The sequence below is a fragment of the Vanacampus margaritifer genome, chromosome 9 (genome assembly GCF_051991255.1).
Source record: "Vanacampus margaritifer isolate UIUO_Vmar chromosome 9, RoL_Vmar_1.0, whole genome shotgun sequence".
NCBI classification, from domain to species: Eukaryota; Metazoa; Chordata; class Actinopteri; order Syngnathiformes; family Syngnathidae; genus Vanacampus; species Vanacampus margaritifer.
The window spans coordinates 23,246,713-23,267,583 of record NC_135440.1 but is presented as its reverse complement, the minus strand read 5'-3'; the positions used below and the strand labels follow the sequence as shown (position 1 = coordinate 23,267,583).

General features: G+C 40.8%; 1 protein-coding gene across 2 annotated transcripts in view; it reads left to right on the top strand.

The window, feature by feature from the left end:
- Positions 1 to 20,871, top strand: part of fhl3a (four and a half LIM domains 3a) — a 394,693-nt gene that overhangs the window by 43,609 nt on the left and 330,213 nt on the right. For both annotated transcript variants that reach the window (XM_077575921.1, XM_077575922.1), the window contains one exon: positions 15,324 to 15,374. The gene's annotated coding sequence lies outside the window, so the exon portion shown is untranslated. The remainder of the gene's footprint in view (positions 1 to 15,323; positions 15,375 to 20,871) is intronic.

Here is a 20,871-nt window from a genome sequence, read left to right as displayed (position 1 = left end):
ATTAGAATAGTTGTCGATTAATATGATAATCGATTACCTGTCGATTAATCGATTAATTTTGACAGCTCTATTGAACTTTTTAATTAGTCAAGTCTTTACATTTAGGTACAATTTTTTGTCTTAACTTGTGTGAAGTACATTTGAATTGGATCATCATTTAAAAACAATTTTGTTTTATTTTCCCGGTATTTGTGCCCAATGTTCATTTTCACACTTGGTACAATGTTGCATGGCCGCCTCATTTTCGATGAACAGGCCCACCGCACGACCGTATTATAACGTTAATCATGGTGATGGCGGAACTTGGAGAGCAAGTTCATTCATTAATATCCATCCTTTCATTCTTGGTACCGCTTTATTCTCAATTATGAATAATTAGCAATAATAATGAGATGCCAACTTGAACGAATCCCTTTATAATTGTTCAGGAAAAAAATAACCAAAATATTTTTGCGGTAGTTATTTACACAAAGAAATGAGTTGTCAATGAAGATTATTCACCGTATCAAGATAGTCTTACATTAGATTTCTCAGAATAAAAAGCCTTGGCGATTTTTGACTAAAAATGACACGATAAACCACATTGCTCTATTTTCTTAGGAAACCTTTTCAAGCAATGTGACAAATTTCTCTTGATGGAAACGAGTGTAGGCATTGGCACTTGTTTATCTAAAAAAAAAAAAAGATAAATAATTATATAATAATAATAATTATTATTTTTAATTGTTTATTATAAATATGGCCCCAAAACAGCACATATTTGATACCTTCTCTTACTTGGAAAAAGGCTGGTTTTAAAATACAAATGTTTCTAGACAGTTGTCATTTTGGACTCTTTTGGGACAAAGTCTTGATTGGTTGTGGCTTGTACAAATCATTGAGTGAAATGAGAAGAGATTAGGGGCGGGTATGTCTAATTTTCATGAAGGAACAATCACCATGTTTAGCCCGAGGGCTTGGTTCTGTATATCATATGATGTGCCTCTGGAGGGTAATACTGACCTGCACCTGAAGATGGCAGCCAAAACCTAGTTAGTCGGGGGAATCTGCTGCAACACCACCCCCCCCCCCCCCCCCAACCTCCTCCTCTCCTCTTCAAACCATATTCCTCCATAGGTCAAATGTGTTTTTGTATTTATTGTCGGATCAAGCTTCAAGCTGCCTCCGTGTTTGTTTCACTTAAGCACAGAAGCCAACGCGGAAAAATGTACATTTAAGCCATGTCATGTTTAACCAGGATGCATTTTCAATCTGTTGTGTGAGCAAGCAAGATGGATGACATCCAAAAACGGACTCTAATTGTTGGACAATCTTTCTTTTTGATTTTTTATTTTTATTTTTTTTTTAGATTGATAGTGTGGAACAAATGATAAATCACAGTTTTGGATTCAATATATTTGTAAAAAGTCACTTTTTCTGAACTGTTGAAGACAAGAACTCACAAAATTAGACTTTTAATACTTTTTTTTTGGTGGTGTGAGGTGTGAAAATTAGGATTATTTTTTACCCTCCACAATCATATATGTTCAGTATTTATTATCAAAATTATGTTGTGTGGGGTTAATTCAAAGCTCGGAAAAGAACAATCAGTCAATCTGGAAACGAGCGGAATCACAAAAAACAAAAACTTCTTTACCCATTGAGCCACTTGATAACTTCATTATTTTTCATGAACAATTAATACCGTTCAAAACAAATGCCATCACCTGTGCTGAGGAAGTAGGTAATGACCAATCATGGCTCAATTTGATCCAGAAAACAGATGAGCCGTGATTGGTCGCCAGACTCGCCACCATCCGTTTTCCGAGTAGATCGCGGAGAAAAAAAAAATCCACTTTTAACGCACTCCAATCTAAAGCTGTCAAAATTAAAAAATTAAAAAATAAAAGTACTCGATTATCAAATTAATCAACAACTATTTTAGTAATCTAGTAATCATTTGGAGCCATTTTTTAATGAAAAATGGTCCAAATCCTCTGATTTCAGCACATCAACAGTAATTGTTCACTGATTTCTGTCAGACATTAACAAAGATCTGTTTTTACTTTGGAAAACAATGACTGAATTGGTAACATAGAAACAACATCAATCCCCCCTTGTTTTTCTTTCAATTAGGGATAGACCGATTATCGGCACCGATATTCGGCATTTTGACAAATATCGCCATCGGCCATTTTGAAGAATGATACAACCGATAATAGATTCATTTTAAAAAGTGTTCAGGGAATTTTTTTTAAAATTTAATTTCACTTAATTAATTGTTTACATTTTCCTACATTGCAGACCGTGAACTCTCTGCACCTTCTGTTTAAAAAAATAAAATAAAACTAAGATAAGTACAACTGTAATACTTCAGATATTTTTACTGTAGAAAACAATAGAGAGCTATTTCCTTAAGTTTGTATTTAACTTCTGACGACATGCTACTGCCCCTGGGAGATCCCTGAACTTTTTGTTAGATTTGTAAAACAAAAATAGTTTTTTTCCCCATAAAACTCCTAAATTTTGCTAACCCTAAAAGTTTTTCAATAAACATGCTTAAAAATTCAAAAAATGTAAGAGCTGGAGTTAGTATTTTTTTTCAAATTTTGATGCCAATAATTTCCCTGAAAAAAAATGAATATCCGCTCCAAATATCGGTTATCGGTATCCTTGACTATTAATAATCGTATCGGCATCTATCTCTAATGCAAATCTAAATTTCAAAATAACCACCAATCACTTGTTAATAAACAGTGATCAGGGGGGAAAATGCTTTTGCAACACACTTTAATGTAAAATTAAAATGGATCCGATTAATCGATGAAATAATCGATTCTAAAAAATATTGGATAGTGACAGCACTACTCGAATGCGAATGCTTAAATTATTGCCGATATGTTTGCGCACCGCTTTAGTGCCTCACATTCTAAACAAGATTTTAAGAAATCTTTGCATGTGTACGCCCCGCTTCAAACAAAGGAGGTGGGAGGAAACAATGGGAGGTTTGGGTAGACGGGGAGTGGGAGGGGGGTCAGGGGTGAGAGGGGAAAAGGGGGCGGGGGGGGAGCCACCCAAACAGATGAGTGTTGGCGAGAGAGACGGAGAGGTCACACAGGGTGGCGATCTGGCGTTCTTTATCCGCGCGGGGAGTCTGGGTCATGTCTGCGCCGTCACGCTCCAGCGCACCATTATTGACTGCTCAAATTGATAGCCCAACAATGAGTACGGGCGGCGTGCGCATGTGTTGGGGTAGGTGTGTCAAGAAGAGGCAGGGATGCACAAAGTGTTGGTATTTTGGCGCTGAGGACACAATAGGGTGGGCAGGCAAAAGAGTGTGATGAGAGGGGGGCGGAGTAAGGCTGGGGGTCCGAAGCCAAGCAAGTATAACAGAATCGTTGCTCTCCTCGGGGCTTACAATACGCAATATTCTTTATGCGTTGACACCTGTTGTCTCCATCCGAAGAGTCTCTTCTTTTGTATATTTCCACCTGTTTGACTTTTGAAGCAATTAGCATTATAGCTAAAGTTGATTCATTATTCACAAATCTGTTTAAAACTGTGGGGGAAAACAGCTTTGTTTCGACATGGCCCTGGTTGATCTCTTATACTCTGATGCCACCTGCTGGCCATTTTGGTTACAACTAGCATTACTTAAAGCGTTCTCTTCCGTTCAGAGGCTGCATCAAAGCCTTCTGTATGCTCTAGCATTAAAAAAAACAAAAACATTTATAAATATGTTTTGGGACAGTGGTAATATTTAAAATAGAACGTATTTATGCTTTTTTTTGGGGGTGGGGGGGCTGAGTTAAGGTGTGTAATAAACCAATCTGTTTGTAAATCCGACAATAATTAAGCGAGTATTTAAGTGAGGAAATCATCCAATTTACTGCCGACTATAGCACAGCGAACTAGAGTCCCCTGTCCTAAGATGGCCGACAATTGGTTATGTTGCCAACTTCGCCTTAAGACATATCTAGTGTTCTGTATATCTATGAGTTCGACAGACGCTTTTTTCTTTTCTGAAGACAATTTTCTTTCTTGAATTTAGAACCTTGTTCTTCTTGGTTCCACTGTATGACTCAAATTTAGAATAAAAACGAATAAATAACAATGTGCGTCAGTTACGGTAATTCACCTTTTATATGGTATACATTGTCAAACATATGCACATTGTGTTCCCTGTGTCATAACAAGACTTCCCACCATTGCCACTACTGCCCCCCCCCTCCCTCCCCCATTTCAGGCGCACATCTTCTGTTCTACCCTCCTTTCATCTGCCCACGTGCCTCATTCACCATCTTTTTTACTGGCGGCTCGACAAGAAGAGAGCAATTAATATCAGTCATGCTAATTCGTCAGATAACGATCAAACGCCGCCTCTCTTTGTCTGTCTGTCTGTCTCTTTCTCTTTCTGTCTGTCTTTCTCTCTTGCTTTGTCTGTCTGTCTCTCTCTCTCTGTCTCTCTCTCTTTTTGTATGTCTGTCTCTCTCTCTCTCGCTTTGTCTGTCTGTCTGTCTGTCTCTCATGCTGTCTCTGTCTGTCTGTCTTTCTCTCTCTCTCGCTTTGCCTGTCTGTCTCTCTCTCTCTGTCTGTCTGTCTCTCTCTCTCCCTCGCTTTGTCTGTCTCTCTCACTCTGTCTCTGTCTCTGTCTGTCTGTCTCTCTCTCTCTCTCTTGCTTTGTCTGTCTGTCTGTCTGTCTCTCTCACTCTGTCTGTCTTTCTCTCTCTCTCGCTTTGCCTGTCTGTCTCTCTCACTCTGTCTCTGTCTGTCTGTCTGTCTCTCTCTCTCTCTCTTGCTTTGTCTGTCTGTCTGTCTCTCTCACTCTGTCTGTCTTTCTCTCTCTCTCGCTTTGCCTGTCTGTCTCTCTCACTCTGTCTCTCTGTCTGTCTTTCTCTCTCCCTCGCTTTGTCTGTCTGTCTCTCTCACTCTGTCTCTGTCTGTCTCTCTCTTGCTTTGTCTGTCTGTCTGTCTCACTCTGTCTCTGTCTGTCTGTCTGTCTGTCTCTCTCTCGCTATGTCTGTCTGTCTCTTTCTTTGGCTATCTCTCTCTCTATCTATTTATCTCTCTATCTCTCTCGCTATCTCTCTTTTTGTCTCTCTCTTTGTTTGTCTGTCTCTCTTTCTTTGACTATCTATCTCTCTCTCTCTCTCTCTCTCTTTGTGTCTCTCTCTTTCTGTCTCTCTTTCTTTGTCTCTATATATCCATCTATATATCTATCTATCTATCTATCTATCTATCTAGTTCTATCTCTCTATCACTCCATTCCATCCATCCATGCATCCGAGCATTGTGTCAGAGTTTACTCATATTGAGGATTCCCGGAAAGATTGAATAAATTAAATTAGCCGGCAGTACCAGTTCGGCGACTCAACATGAATTTGGTTGGACGTGTGTCATAATAGGATGCACAAAAAAGTCCCAGGGTCAAACTTAAAAAGCAAGCTGGCTAATATGATTTGATTCCGAGTATTCCGAGTTCTTGTACTTGAACAAACTCCTACTCGGGAATCTTGTCAAAGGAGCCCCAAGCCGACGTAGGTATTCTAAACAAAATGTGGTACAAAGTTTGATCATTTTGATGGTTCGTTTGAAAAACGGGCCCGTTCATTGCTTCTCTGCAGCTTTAATTATTATTATTGTTATCATCATCATTATTATTATTTCACAGCCTGTTTAAAGATGTAACGCGGCCCACAAAGCAGCGCTTTTAATGACCAATTAACAGGAGCTCCTCGGAGCGCCGTGGCCTCGTGGAGGATTTGCTAGAGTAAACAGGGCTGCGGCGGCGGCGGCGGTATCGGGGGTGCGGGTGGGGGGGGTTATCTTGTTACACGCATACAGTATAAACGTCCATGCGTACACACACACACAGACCAGCGAAAATAAGCTTATTAGACGAGCAGCGCTGTTTACCAAAACCTTGAGAGTTGGTCAAAAAAAAGCGTGATGGAAACTCTGACGAAATGGCGTGGAAGAGCGAGTAAATGAGCGCAGGCCGCATCATTAGCATTGCTCAATAATGTAGCTGGGGGGGAGGACAGCAGCACTCAAGGCCACGGGGCTTTCCGAGAGGCTAATTTGGATCTCGTCTTGTTTACGCCCCCCCACCACCACCCTCAAGACCGACGACGAGCTCCCCGAACGAAACAAACACAAATGAGTGGAGGCTCCTGACGAAATCATCCGTGAGTGATCAAGCGTACGACGAAACATGTTTGTAAGCAAGTCGCGGTCCCATCTTCTCGCCAAAAACTGTCCCATTTTGTAAAAAAAATAATGCACTGTAATTAGTAGAAAAAATGATCATTTTTGGGATACTTGAAAACACGCCACAAGTGCCATTTTCCCATTTTCCGATGACAATTTGATACAGATAAGAAAATCACTCTTTGGTTGAGATTCATAGAGAATTGATATGAACCAAAATCTACATATCAGAAGAAAAGGCAGCGACAATATTTGGGTTTCCATCCACTCATTTTTAATCGAATTTTCAAGAAATGCACAAATAAAACAGAATGGAAACGCAAGAAATTTGCAAAAAAGCCCCAAATTTGCACAAAAAAAAATTACGCTTAGAGGGGGTGGATTTTGAAGCGTATTGAAAAAGAAAAATGCAATTTTTGGCTATGTTTTGGAAACAAGTTTTGTTGTGAATAACCGCTGACCAGATACACGTCACACGTAAGCAATGTCGGACGATAAAGTAAGGTATGTTTGGGGGGGGGGGGGGGACGGAATTGGAATTAATTAAAGAAGCGAATATTAATGCGATTTTAGATGGAAAACAGCAAAGAAACGTTACGATTTGTCAAGAATTACAAAAGAAAACTCATACGACGTCATCACACGGCGCAGTCGCTTCCTGGTCTTTTCTTTTAAATGACTGGTGGAGCACATATCTATGGTGTATAGCGCCACCTACAGCGGAGGAGTCCCCTCAATATTCGCAAAAAGAACAGATGGAAACGGGCATCTCCGTTTTGCGCATTTTTACAAAATTCCCTTTTTTTGGGGGGATGGAAACGACAATACATTCTTAACTGTGTTATCTTTTAGCTTTGGTCTGCAACGTTGCGTATTGGCTTCGATGACATCAAATAATTTATGGCTAACCCTTTTCGGTTCTGCAGTACAGTAAACAAATCCATACCACTTTGTACCATCGTTCCTATAGCTCTTTACCGTTTCGCTAATTGCTAACCGGCGTTGTTTTGTGTGCATATGCAAACCTGCGTTTACATTCTCGCCGCACTCAATCAGCACTCGGCAATACACATACAGTATACACACACCGACGGCATATTATCTTTCCGTCGAGGTATTCGAGGGGGGGGGGGGGATCAGACAACCCGGTTAATAAGACGTGTGCGTTGATTGTATTTGTTTTCCATTTGTCTCTCGTCTTTTGAAGACGCCCGGCGGTAATTACGCCGCTAAGTGAAAGTGAAACGGGTGAGTCGCGGGCCGAGCGTCGTACGAACAACAGATCGAGGATGACAAGAGGCTCAGTGGAACAATGCAGAGAAATGGTAATCCCCCCCCCCCCCCCCGCCGCCTTCACTACCCATCCATTAGGAATATCCCATTGTAATAGCAAGACAAAACCAGAATAGGAAGGGAATAATACATACGCGCCTGACTCATGCCAGCGTATTTAGCATAATGAAAGCATGACTTTTGCTGCTGATTCGTCGGTGTGTGTAAGTATTATAAAACAAATAGAGAAAAGCTTAAAAGCTCCTTGGGAGGTTGTTAAAGGAGTGAGGGAAAGACGAAAATTTTAACGTCACATGATCGACAATTATATTTCGATTACAAAATGAGTAGTATAGTGCAAGCGCCAACGTTTGCTCCATGATGTCGGTCCAGATGCTAACAATTTAGCTAACGCTAATGTGTTGACAAAAGCCAATGTAGCTTTGCTTTTCCCTGTGCCGAATCTAATTTAACCTTACATAACCAACGCGGATTGGTAAACTGAGCCCACTTTACTTACTTTAAGGTTTGAAAGAGTCATGATAGTTTCCAAACTGTTAAACATCAGCATTATGAGCTGTTTGCAGCAAAGTGAAACGACCCAGCCTCTTCCAGTGTTGCAATCGAGACAAAAATGCAATGAATCATTAACAATTAAACTCATTGACTAGCATAAAGAAGCCAACAGAGCTAATGCGCGATCATGTAAACACAGCTGGACCATGTTTTGCCGCCGTACTTTTAATTAATTATCAAAGCAGTCAATGTTTTGCTGCCCAAGACGGAGCCATTGATGGACCGTACGATCGGTTTTGATGAATGACCACTTAATTAATGAACATGTAGAGGACACATGGGTATATACATGCTTGTATACTGAAAAGGAGTTCAATGTTATTGATGGTTCAGTATTTGCTATGGTAATTAGCAGGAAAAAAGACAGATGTAATGTGAGATATCAAATATGTAGACTGAAGGAGCAACGAAGAAAAGATCTGTCTGCAGTGCCCGGGACCCAAGATGCCCCCCAAGAATCAAGACACTCGGGGGAAACAAGATGGACACCCAACAAACCAAGATACAAAGATTCCCAAGAGAACCAAGACAAGAAGAACCAATAAGAGAAGAACCCGAAAAACTAGGACACCAAGAAGTTAGAACCAAGTCAAGAAGACACACAAGATACCCAAGAACAAATATTCAACCAAGACGACCAAGAGATCCGTGAAACCAAGAGTGCCAAGGACAGTTCCTTTTGGTTTCTTGGTCAACCAAGTCACTAAGAAACCAAAAGGACAAAGACACTCAAGAGGACCAATTAAAGTCACCCAGTAGACCAAAAAATAAATAAAAATAAAATAACAACAAACCGAGATATCAAATATGACATATATGTAGACTGAAGGAGCAACGAAGAAAAAGATCTGTCTGCAGTCCCCGGGGCCCAAGATGCCCCCCAAGAATCAAGACACTCGGGGGAAACAAGATGGACACCCAACAAACCAAGATACAAAGATTCCCAAGAGAACCAAGACAAGAAGAACCAATAAGAGAAGAACCCGAAAAACTAGGACACCAAGAAGTTAGAACCAAGTCAAGAAGACACCCAAGATACCCAAAAACAAATATTCGACCAAGACGACCAAGAGATCCGTGAAACCAAGAGTACTAAGGACAGTTCCTTTTGGTTTCTTGGTCAACCAAGTCCCTAAGAAACCAAAAGGACAAAGACACTCAATAGAACCAATTAAAGTCGCCCAGTAGACAAAAAATAAATAAAAAAATAAAATAACAACAAACCGAGATAAGTGAACTAAGACACGGCAGGTTAGACGCAACCTGCACCTGAAGCCCCCCGTGTTCACTTCCTGGTTCTCCACCAATTGCCAGCCACTCACTCCACCAGAAAACTCCTAAATTGGAAAATAGAACAAACATCAACCCAGTCGGTCATAAGGACGGATAAAGCCGTTCTATTCTAAGCTCAACTTTGTATTTTTTTTTCTTCTTCTAGGGAATATTTTGCAGTGTCTGTTTTATCTGTATACTTAATAAAGCAGGACTTCCTTGATTCCTAACATATGGACAGAGAATCGAGGCAGCTTGCAAATAAGGAGAAAGACCCTTTCTCTCCGTCTCTCTGTTCCTGGTCATGCTAATTGCTCCCAAGGTCAGCATATTGGAATCCCCCAACCGTCAACCCCCCAACACTGCCTGGCCTCCTGGCTTTGAATGGCATGTTTTGATCAGGCCTAATTTGATTGGTGGATGCCGTCTGCTGGGGTGGATAGGGATGGCGCTTTACAGTCCACTGCTTTTGATGTGTGTGTGTGTGTGTGTGTGTGTGTGAGATGCGTGTGCGCAAATGTGTGTGTGTGTCAGGGCGATGCATGTCAGGTTATGAAGTGTCGGCGGAGGAGAGTGTTACACGTCAGCGGGGAAGTGTTTTTTGAGCCGTGTCAGGAGTGTGTGTGTAGCGGGGGGGAGTGTGTGTGTCAATGTGTGTGTGTGTACGTGTTTGAAAGGGTGCTTGTTGTCATGAGTTTGTGTGCGCCGAGTGTCACGGAGAGTTTTGATGCGTTTTTAAAAGCGAACACACGGCCTGACGTTGAGGCCTGATGCGATCGGACGTGGCTGGAAATGCAGATTGTTGTTGTCATCCTCATATCCATGAATGAGCAACCAAAAAGTAGCAGATTTTCAAAATGAAAATACTCTTCTTTATCAAAACTATTGATATGTTGGATCTTGCTGTATGGGCATGATAATCTGTTATTATATAATAATATATATATAAATAACTGATCATTTAGATTGTAAGACAGAAAAATATTTGTTCCGAATATTTGATTTCTATTTTTGCCCTTAAAAACAAGTTACATTTCTGCTTATAATAATAATAAGGATTCTCAGTATTTTTTTCTTTGGTCCTTCCTCGGGTCTCCTGATGGCCTCACAACTCTGGCTGGAAGTGTTCGGTTTAGGTGAACGGTATGGGATTTTTTAATAGGTTTTAGGTGAACTAATGAATACACACTCACTCGCAAACACACACTCGCACACTCACCCACATACAAAAAAACAAAGAGCAATGATGATGACATGTCAAATTGGTAAAATTACAGAATGAACAATACTGAGCTCTCCAGAAAAAAAAAAAAGAAATTCTCATTATTAGCATTATTATCATTTGCTAACATTGTGAGATGCCCCTGTGATATGGTTGTGAATGATACATAAACCTAACTGACGTCATTCTATGAATATCTATGAAATTAATCAATGAAAAAATACCTCTAAAAGGGCACAAACCAAACTGCGGGTCGGTCTGCGCTCAACTGACTGCCGTTGAAGTTGATTCAGCTTGTCATTCCCTGGGTTTATGATTATACTCATTTTTGATTGGATATTCCAGCCCGTTGCAAGGAAGAATTATTGGTTACGTTGTGACGCAAATAAAAATGTCTTTCGCATCAATCGTGCCATAAAATGTCTAAAAGTAGGCAAAGCTGTCATTAGCAATTTAGCTTGACGTGATAAATTATGCATCTTTATTTCAAGTATTTACATCTCAATGGGAGGATGCAGCAGCATGACTGATTTCTTTCTCAACAATTATTTTAACATCTTTTTAGGATGTCCAAAATAGAACGTGGACTGTCAAATTGAGGATGCAGCAATTTTACTTACTTCCATAATGATTTGAATTTGTTTGTCTGTTTTTTTTTTCTCTCTCCAACTGACGCTGTCCTGTTGACGACTGTTCTTTTATAAGTGATCACTTTGAAATTGCGCCTCACTCAAATCACTTAAAAGTGACATATTATACTTTTTTTTTTTCTTCCACAATTAAAACTGCTCTCAGAAAACACAAAGGATAAAGAATTCCATCAAACTGGAAAATCACTTGTAGCAATGGTTGAAATCACTCTGGATTTTGGAGATGCAAATAAGTTATAACCGCTGTCTTTCTTTGCCATAACACAATGGTGAGGCTGTAGATCTTTTTTTTTTTTTTTTTTTTTTCCCCCACCGTAGAGGAAGCAATTCATCACCAAGATGCCGAATTACACTTGTTAATTAGTGTAGCAGCTACGGAGCGGCTACGTGGTGCATACAGCAGACATATTGCCAAACACAAATACTCTCCATCTTCATATCAAAATGTTTAATATTATCCATCTAAAATTAACTTATGAAAAGCAGAACAAAAATATTAAATTTTTACACATACTGTAATTTGTTGAAAAATTGATTGCAAATATAAAAAAAAAAATCCATTAATTGAAAAAGAAAATTTAGACCAATTTTTTTATTCTATTTGTCAATTTTTTGTTGTTAAATTTTAGTTTTTTTTCTTTAAATGTCACATAAATAAATGAATATATTTAATAAATATTAAATTATTAATATAATTAATTATTATTTAATAAATTATCCGATGTTTATTGGAAAAACGCACGTCATCTAATGCTAATCCACGCTAACTCTGCAGCTCTGCTTATCTTTTGGCTTGAACACGATCATGCTTCCATTTAGTCGCTTGAAAATGGTGGCCCTTCACCCAGTGGCACTTGATCTGCCTTGTTATGCAAATGAGCCAGATCGTGACATCACAACTGGCCAATATTCACAAGGGCTTGCTCAGGGACACATTTTCCTAAAGAGGCAATATATACTTGGTGGTTTAGGGTTCGAGTTCCCACCTCATAGGTGGTCAAGCACTTATTCGTGTACAGTATTTCTCAAACTGACCTTTTTCCAAAATATTCCTCCTTAACAAAGGTAAAAAAAAAAAACTCCCCTCCACGTATCAGGTCTAGCTAACAAGAACAGCCCCCTCGGGTGTCCTAGCCACCGTCCTGTCCCCCCCCTGCCCCCACCGGAGAGAAAGTGAACTATGTACAGTAGGAAGTCGGCCGGACGCGTTTGCGGCGTCTCGACAACGCCGCAGATCCGGCCCCCTTATGAGTGAGATTGATAGGGCCTGTGATCAGGGACGCAGCGCTCGCTCCCACCGTCGCCGGCGAGATGGATCACATCACACCCGCCGTGTCCTCCGCTTCCAGGATAAATGAACAGGGGGGGAATCTATCACTCCCCGAGAGGGAGGTAGTCGGGGGGGTGTCAGAAGACGACTTTTCTGACGAGGAAAGTAGCAAGGTAGAAAAGTCGAGGATGGCGAGGTAAAATAAGATGGAGGAACTGGCGACTACGTCCCCCCTCACAGGTTAGGTGTTAGGATGGGGGGGTGGGGGCGGCTTTTCTCATGTCGGGCTGTCAGCCCGCCATTTGTCACGGTGAGTGATCGGATGCGCTGCCGTAGCCATCACTCAACAGCTCTGTGGTTTGTTGTTGTGTGTGTTCATACAAAAAACATGTTTGGACAACAAGCTGTATTTGCGCACACACGGCAATATACTGTATGTAGTTCCTTTAAATGGGAAGATGGCGGGCCTCAGTTAGTTGCCTGGTCATCCACCTAAGACACTTTAGTGTTTTTTTATCATGCCATCACCATAAAACAGGAAATGAAATCTACGACATAGAAAATGACATAATTCATGACTTTTTTAAAAAATTTTATTAAGTCAATAAACTCTTCTCTCAAATAGACCCTTACAGAAGTTAACTCGGTTCATAGACGCTATTGTTCTCACATGGATAGATAATTAAGTTTTGAGCCCATTTGAGTATCATTGCGAACCAAAACAGCAGCACTGAAGCAGCCTCAGTGGGGTTAATTGTTGGAGTATGCAGCGCACACAACACTTGTCACTTGGTGTGATTGGGGTTGCCAGAGTAGTCTTTTAAATAAGGGGAACAATTTAAAAAAATAAAATAAAATCAGTTGAATTAGATTCTTATGATGATGAAAACTAAAATTGGTTTGCTGATTCCAAAATTGCAGTCAGTGTTTTAATTAAAAAATTTTTTTTAAATTCTCTTATTCTCCAGATAAGCAAAATTCCACTGAATAGTTGTAGTAAGACTTATTAGGATTGGACTCATCTACATAATCTACCCTAACCCTTGACAAGGGAGAAGTATGTGCAGTTCCAAATTGATCAGTACTATCAATATCTTCAATTGCAAAGCTAGCATAACCATCGGCACACGTTGTTCTGTTTCGTTTTACGTTATGTTATTTTAGTTTTCAAAGCTTGTAACTATTTCATTTAGTCTATTTACTTACACACACATTTAATTAGTTATTATAGTTAGTTATTAATTAGAAAACGGGGAACCTATAGCTCAATAACGTGACTAACGGAAAAACTGAGAGCCGTGGCTAGCTCTGGCTAAAAATAGATCTCGTGGTCAAGATGTTCGATTTTGAGATCTTCTCCAAATACTCTCCCTTAAGGTCTTTTTTTTTTCTTCTTCACAGCAGCCCAAAAGTTGAAATTGTTGCTAAAGAGTACGAAAATAAGTGATGAATCAATTTGTAACATTCTAGCGCTAGTAGCTAGCGCAGTCGGGAAATGAGCTAACTTGGTTTAAAAATTAACTTGAGATTCTTCACAGCAGCCCAAAAGTTGAAATTGTTGTTAAAGAGTACGAAAATACGTGACGAATCAATTTGTAACATTCTAGCGCTAGTAGCTAGCGCAGTCGGGAAATGAGCTAACTTGGTTTAAAAATTAACTTGAGATTCTTCACAGCAGTCCAAAAGTTGAAATGGTTGTTAAAGAGTACGAAAATAAGTGACTAATCAATTTGTAACATTCTAGCGCTAGTAGCTAGCGCAGTCGGGAAATGAGCTAACTTGGTTTAAAAAATTAACTTGAGATTCTTCACAGCAGCCCAAAAGTTGAAATTGTTGTTAAAGAGTACGAAAATAAGTGACGAATCAATTTGTAACATTCTAGCGCTAGTAGCTAGCGCAGTCGGGAAATGAGCTAACTTGGTTTAAAAATTAACTTGAGATTCTTCACAGCAGCCCAAAAGTTGAAATTGTTGTTAAAGAGTACGAAAATAAGTGACGAATCAATTTGTAACATTCTAGCGCTAGTAGCTAGCGCAGTCGGGAAATGAGCTAACTTGGTTTAAAAATTAACTTGAGATTCTTCACAGCAGCCCAAAAGTTGAAATGGTTGTTAAAGAGTACGAAAATAAGTGATGAATCAATTTGTAACATTCTAGCGCTAGTAGCTAGCGCAGTCGGGAAATGATCTTACTTGGTTTAAAAAATAACCTGAGATTCTTTACTAATCTAGCGTTTCAACGTGTAGCGCCGTAAGGAGTGTTGAGCTCAATCTTCCGCATACGTCTTGCTTACACAAGTAACGTGGGAGGAACATTTGGTGTTGACACAATAGAAACACATCTGAGGGTAAGTTGACCCACCATGAGGGGCCGACTTGCGATCCCGTGACGTCAGTGAATACTATCTATACTGCTGTTTTTTTTTGGGGTGGGTCTGGAGCATACGCCCACAATTAGAAGACCACCATACAGTGTTATATTTGCTCTTTCCAGTGGTCACAATCAGTGCCTCTGACCTCAAGACTCCCAATGTGTGCTGCTCATTTGTCTCGTCTCCAGATCTCGACTTGGCCACGGCTGACTGGCAAATGGCACCTTATTGCATTAGGCCACGGCTTATTAAGCCGACGCTCTTAAAATGCGCTTTTGCTTAACTGGGCGACAGCTTCTCAATGAGCTCGTCTTGCCAGACACGTCCGAGATAATTGCTGAGCCAAGATGATTTGACTGCGGGGCTTGTTTTTTTTTGGGACTTGGTTGACACGTGTCACCGACGCCGTGGCCCGCGCCAGTGAGCAGCACTGCGTGTTGTTATTGATGTGATTTCTGCATATTTCCAAGCTAATGTGTCCTTCTTCCTCTATCACCACCAGACTTGTTGTTCCCCTCCACGAAGAAAGAGTGACAGCTTCAACGACTGATTGGTGAGTCCTCCACTTCCTCGGCCTCCTCTAGTAATCCCAACATGGCTCTCAAGTGCCACCCCCCCCACCCCCTCCCTCCCCACAATCCGTTCTCACGACGTGTGATTGCCCGACTTCAAAATGGCAGCGGCGGCGGCGGCAATTTGCCGCGGCGAGCCAACAAAGGAATGTTGTAACAATTAATCACGGGGCGAGCGCTGAAGAAGGCGATAATTACGTTCATTAAGTGGCGAGCGCCGAGGACAATTAACCGGCGTCGGCGAGGGTTGTCGTGGCGGATGGCGTAATAAGTCACCCTGCTCCGTTTGACACGGTCTAATGACTGGAGAGCGCGCGATGCCACGCATGTATGGTCACGTGCTTGATGAGCCGTTTAAAGCCTTGTCTTTGATATCTTTCATTTCCTCGGCAGACTTAATTTCCCCAAGACGTTTATCTAATCAATGGAGTGACATAACATTTGGATTTGATTATTTATAAGGGCATTTTCCATCCAGTTAACGCCATCATCTAGTTATATCAAACATTGTTTATGGTTTGGTATAACAACTAAATACAATATCATATTTTTCTAGCACTATATACAGAAATATGGAAGAATATAGCGGCCTCTTTGACAGACAACAACTTACATTTATTAAGTAATTCACTCCCAGCCATTTTCACTGATGCAACCCCCTTTGCTCCGGCTGTTTTACTGGATTTTGATTTATTTTGCAAGGTCCACAGAATATTCTGTTCTATTGCTATAGAAACATGAAGAAGGAATAGAGTCTCTTCTTTCATCAGGAAAAAAAAAAGTACATTTGTATCTGTTTCCATTTTGCAGCAATTAGCATTAGAATATAGCGAAGTTTCATCATTATTCACAAACCTGAAAACACTGGCAAAAAGAGCTTTATTGCAAGATGGCCCTGGCTGATCTCTTATACTCTGCTGCCACCCGCTGCCCATTTTTTTTGCAATAACTACCATTGCTTTAAGCGACCTCTTCATGTCAGAAGCTGTATCAAACCCTCCTGTATTGTCTAGCATTAAAAAAAAAAAAAAAAAAAATCAGAAAAAAAAATGAGTTAAACATTAAAACCAATGTATCAAATAATTATTTATAGATTATGATATATATATAATAGTTTTAAAAAAAACTAAAACTTAAAAGTGATTAAGGCCAGTAGTTTAGGATTTTTTTTTTGGGGGGGGGGGGGGGGTCCACAGCCCTGCATCCGAATAGATCCACTCCTGCACACAGCAATAGCATCGGGGTCTCCCCATTTTTCTCTTGTTTTTCATATTATTGAATGTTGACCATCAATTTAAAAAAAAAAAAAAAATCATGTAAAACATTTTTGCTGCTAAGTCATGGCCAGAGACACTCCCTGTAGGGGCGGGGTTATGTTAATAAGCCCCACTGTTACATCACAGTCTGACAAGATTCGGAACAACTCGCTCACTTACACATTTTCTGAAATAGGTAGAAAAATGATTTGCTTGGTTGTTTAATTCCACACTTGTTGTCTCCAGAGACCCAACTAAATGTATACAAACCATTTAAAAGTTACATTTACATATGTGCCTAAACACATCACCTGTGAATTTAATAGACGATTTATGACAGCATATCAAGCAGATTTAATGATTTCCTGTGGGAAAACTGGGTAAGTAAACGAAGCGTCAGTGTGTCTTTACACAACAGACAGAAACTTCCAGTCACTCACAAAAAGCAAAGCTTGTAGGTACAAAAGTGGAAATACCATTGCTCTAATTAAGCGCATTGGCTACGCTCGTCCTGCCAATCAAACGGCGCCGCCGTTTTCCGCGCCGTAACGCGAATCGACTTTACCGGCGCGTGATTGGACAAGGACTCTTGCAGCCTGTAGCTGTCAATCAATCAGTGCGGTGTTGAGTATTTGTGGACTTTTTCTCCCCTCTCCGATCTACATCCTTTTCCTCTTGAAAGCTGCCAGGCGTGAAAATAATAGATGCTTATAGAACGCTGCTCTGTTTTTAATTTTTGATTTTTATTTCTACAAAGCAAGAGGATCTTGGGTTGTACACTCCTCTTTTGACACGAGGGAAAGAAAAAGGAACATCTCAAGGTATCTATGCTCTCGAAGGAGAGACAAATAAACAGTGTGGGCTCTTTATCACCAAAGGAAACAGACAATGGCCACACAGGTCTTATTTTAGTGACTGCCAACCCCCTTTTCTCTTATTTCTTTTTCCTCGGGCGTCTTTTTTTTCCCCTCGTTCTCTCTCAATCGCGAGCCTATTTGCAGCGTGTTTGTTTTCACACTCCCCCCCCCCCCCCCCTCCTCGCACTGGGATGGATGCTAGGCATGTATAACCTCAGGTAAGCTCAAGTAAAAGCAGCCCGACTAGCCGTTTGTGTGTGTGTGTGTGTGTGTGTGTGTGTGTGTGTGTGTGTGTGTGTGTTTTTTCTGTGGGAGGCTCTGGCTCATCTCTGCCTCTGCATCCCCGTAGCCTTAATCTGTGACAGACCATTTCATAATCACAGCCGAGGGCCCTTCTTCTTCTTCTTCTTCTTCTTCTTCTTCTCTCCCCTCTTCCTGCCTTCCTCCTCAACCCCCCCAACACCCCCCCCTCGCACGCCGTCTCTCCCAAAGTGCAATAATTCACAGGCGTGCAGCACCCTCCCACAGGCGGATTAGCAGCCGGCGTGCTCGTCCTACATAATCTCGGCACAATGAGGCCCCATACGTGACGCCCGCAACAGTCACGCCATAGGGCGCCACTGCATCTGCGCGCACCCTCCTCCCAAAACGGACCCCCAACCAGCACCTGAAAACTTGAGTTGAGGTCTTGTGACTCTTTCTGGGGACATCAGAAATGAAGACGAACAGGGGGTGGTGGTTGGTTGGAGTGAAATCTTGCTGCGCCCACAAGGCGTCAAAGTACAGTCGAGCTGTCAAAATGAATCGAGTAATCGGTTATCAAATTAATCGGCAAGTACTTTTGCAATTGCGTAATCGTTTGGAGCCATTTTTTAATTTAACCCTGGAGAACCCACGGGGTCAAATTTGGCCCCTATAAATTCTGCTACTCAAATAACAAAGACTTTTTATTTTTTATTTTTACAAATTTAACTTCTAAAGTCCAGAGTGCCACTTCTGACCCCTGCATGGGGCCATCTAGTGGATGAATATTGCACTTACATGAGCCAGAGTGGTGGTGACAAGATGGCTGGCAACATGCTGTTTTGTTGAGCTGGAAATCAATCCAAACAAAACCATCTTCTCAGCAAACCATCAGATGGTAAAATTGTGTTTTTTTTTTGTTAATCTATTTCATATCATGTTGCAGAATGCCTAGGAGTATGTTTTATATATATATTTTGATAAATTAGCAACTCTGAGCTAGTTGAAATTGAAAAAACATATATTTTGGTGTTCAGTGAACTTATAGCAGCCATTTAATGTATAATTCATAATTTTCCAAAGAAGAAAAGGGTTAATGTTGTCCAAATCCTCTGATTTCAGCATATAAACAGTCATCTGATTTCTGTAGTCCTTCATGAAAGAAGACTGTTTATCTTCTGTGTTCAATCAAAATAAGAAATTTGCAAACATCTGTTTTTGCTTTGGTAGACAAGGACCGAACCAGTAACATACTGTAAAATCACCATACGAAATATGAAATAAACACCAATCACTGGTTAATAAACAGTAATTAGGGGGAAAACGATTTTGTAATTTTTGGAATCTTATAAGTTGATTAATTGAATAATTAATAGATTAATCCATTCTAAAAAATATTGAATCGTGAAAGCGCTACAACAAAATGACTTTGGGAAGTTATTTAATATCAACTCCACTTTTTTTTAAGAGGATAGAATTATTATTTGTCATCATTCCACCATTCAAAAATGCCCATGAGCAAAATAAACTTCATTCCCCATAAACACTGAAGCTCCTTCAATTTTGATAAAAATAACAAGACTGCTCAATTATCAGCGTCTCGCGAAAATTCTGCCTTCAAATCACCACCAGTTGATGACAGTGTGCGACATTAACATATTATTGAGGAAAAAGCAAAGGAACGCTCATGCTATGATCCATATTTTGTCGTTGCAATAACAGCTGAGCCGATTAGCAGCATTGTTGCCGAGACATCATTACAGTCCTCAATTTTTTTTTTGGGAGTAATTTGGGAGAATCATCTCTTGTTGAGCTGATTCAAGGAACGAAAAAAAAAAAAAAAATTCTGTTGATCGTTCCCACTGCATCCATATATGTAATATTACATTTATGTATTAGCTTCAGAGGGCTTAAGTGTGAAGCTGTGCACAACTGCTCCGGTAACAGAATGTCAAATAGGATCCATCGCTCCATTCCGGTGCGTTCCATATAATGCCGTAATGAAAGGCGAGGATTTATACCGCATTAGCAACGAGCTCCATCAGATTTACAACCGTAAATCCATTCTGGAGCGGCCAAGTTTTTCCTTCTTTAACGTTTTCCGGGGCGCTTAATTTAATTTGCCCTGCGAGTGCCAGGCTGTTCTCTGGTGTCAGGTGAATGAAATCATTTGCACGTACTTTGAGCCTAAACTGTGGAAATTGCCCCGTGCATTTTCTCTTTAAAAAAATAAATAAAAATCTGTTTTTGGGAAACATGCATGCACCATTAGGTCTGCTAAGCCGCTGGATGCCGCGTGGATTACCTACGACGATCCCATTATATTTATAAAGCTTTACCTAAAACCAGCGCCACCTTGTTGCCTCTATCACGCCCACGCGCCGCCTTTTTTCCATTAATTCCCCATCTCGCTATACCTTTAAACAGCACGCGCCGAATAACGTCGGCGTGGGATCTGATTCCCGATGCTGCCGGCGCCTTCCGCCGTGTTAAACATTCAGCCCTTCTCCAGTCTCATCCTGCTCTTATTTTCGCCGCCTCAGCACAAGCCCACACTGTGGTAATCCCTCAGAAGTCGGGGCGAGAAACCAGCGACACCGGGCGGGTCGCCGCTGGAAAACGCGTGGCGTCGCATACGATATCCTGTTCAGTGGGGGGGGGGGAACACTCGGACCGACAATCGGGACGAATTTGAGTATTTTCTCCCCCTTGCGATTAAAGTCAGCAATGAGCTGATTCTTGGTTGTATCTGAAAGATTATTTCGTGCGCTTATCCTACATTGTGGGCCGTGTTGAGGTTGATATATTGGGTGGGGTCAACGAGTTCACCTGAGCTGTGATTGTGACGTGAAAAACAATTGTGTGGAGATTTGTTAGTCATTTGGAGTACACCACACACTTAAACCGTTTTCACCCTGCACTTAGAAGGGCACACCAAGCCATCGTCGTCAAGTCCATTGATTGTGTATCTGGCCGTGGAGCCTGATCCGAACCGACTACGGATCAATGATGAAACTCTAGCTCACAAACAAACTTGAACGATCCAAGTTCCCACCGAGCCATTCGTAAATAATGCACTCTTCTTCCTCAATCTTAAAATGAGCGTAGCCAAGGATTTATTT